The sequence below is a fragment of the Colobus angolensis genome, unplaced genomic scaffold, assembly GCF_000951035.1.
Source record: "Colobus angolensis palliatus isolate OR3802 unplaced genomic scaffold, Cang.pa_1.0 Scaffold494, whole genome shotgun sequence".
Taxonomy (NCBI): domain Eukaryota; kingdom Metazoa; phylum Chordata; class Mammalia; order Primates; family Cercopithecidae; genus Colobus; species Colobus angolensis.
In genome coordinates this window covers 225,958-227,289 of record NW_012118421.1, presented here as the reverse complement: position 1 = coordinate 227,289, position 1,332 = coordinate 225,958, and positions in this window count along the sequence as shown.

The window sequence follows — 1,332 nt, the reverse complement described above, 5'->3', positions numbered from 1 at the left end:
CGGCCTCCCAAAGTGCTGGGATTACAGGCTTGAGCCACCACGCCCGGCCAAATTTTAATTTTTTTAGAATAGAGACAGGGTCTTGCTGTGTTGCCTAGACTAGTCTTGAACTCCTGAGCTCAAAGCGATCTGCCTGCCTTGAACTCCCAAAGTGCTGGGATTACAGGTGTGAGCCACTGTGCCCAGTCAATATTCTTCATTTTTTAATGTTAATAACAAGCAATTTTTATGTTAGCTTTTCTTCTACACAATTAACACTAAGGAACTATTTCCAACCAACTATGAAATTATTCAATCTGCAAGTCAGTCATAAAATTTGCAATTTATTTACCATTTCTCAGACTGAGTTAAAATAAGACATTACCTTTTTTTTTTTTTTTTTTTTTTTGAGATAGGGTCTTGGCTGTGTTGCCCAGGCTGGAGTGCAGTGGCATGATCTTGGCTCACTGCAACCTCCACCTCCCAGGTTCAAGTGATTCTCCTGCCTCAGCCTCCCGAGTAGCTGGGATTACAGCCGTGTGCCACCACATCCAGCTAATTTTTTGTATTTTTAGTAGAGACAGGGTTTCACCATATTGACCAGGCTGATCTCAAACTCCTGACCTCAAGTGATCCACCTGCCTCCGCCTCCCAAAGTGCTGGATTAGAGGCATAAGCCACTGCACCTCGTCTCAACTTATTTGTAAAATTCTTTTCCCCATCACCTACAATGGGATTTATCTTGTCCTGCATGATCTGACACCGTTCTGCAGGCCTCATCTATCACCTTGCACCATATCACCTATGTATTAGTTCCTGCACACTGGACTCTTTTGTTTCTGGATATTGGGACTCTTGTAAGACTATGCCCTCTGACTTGCTGTGCTTTCTGCCTGAAATGTCTTTCTACCTCCACTTCACCAGGAGGAATTAAATAGCCTAAAAACCTGTTAAAAACACCCAGAAGAGAGTTTCTGTTTGAGATGATGAACAGTCCTGGAAATGGATAGTGATGATAGTTGCACAACAATGTATACTTAATGCCAATGAATTGTACACTTTAAGATGGTTAAATCACACCTATAATCCCAGCACTTTGGGAGGCTGGGGCAGGCAAATCGCTTAAGCCCAGGAGTTTGAGATCAGCCTGGGCTATATGGCAAAACTCTGTCTCTGCAAAAAATTAGCCCAGTGTGGTGCACACCTCTGGTCCCAGCTATTCAGGAGGCAGAGGTGGGAGAATTGCTTGAGCCTGGGAGGCTGAAGCTACAGTGAGCCGTGATAGTGCCACTGTACCCCAGCCTGGGCAACAAAGCAAGACCCTATCTCAAAAAAAATTTAAAAATAAGATAA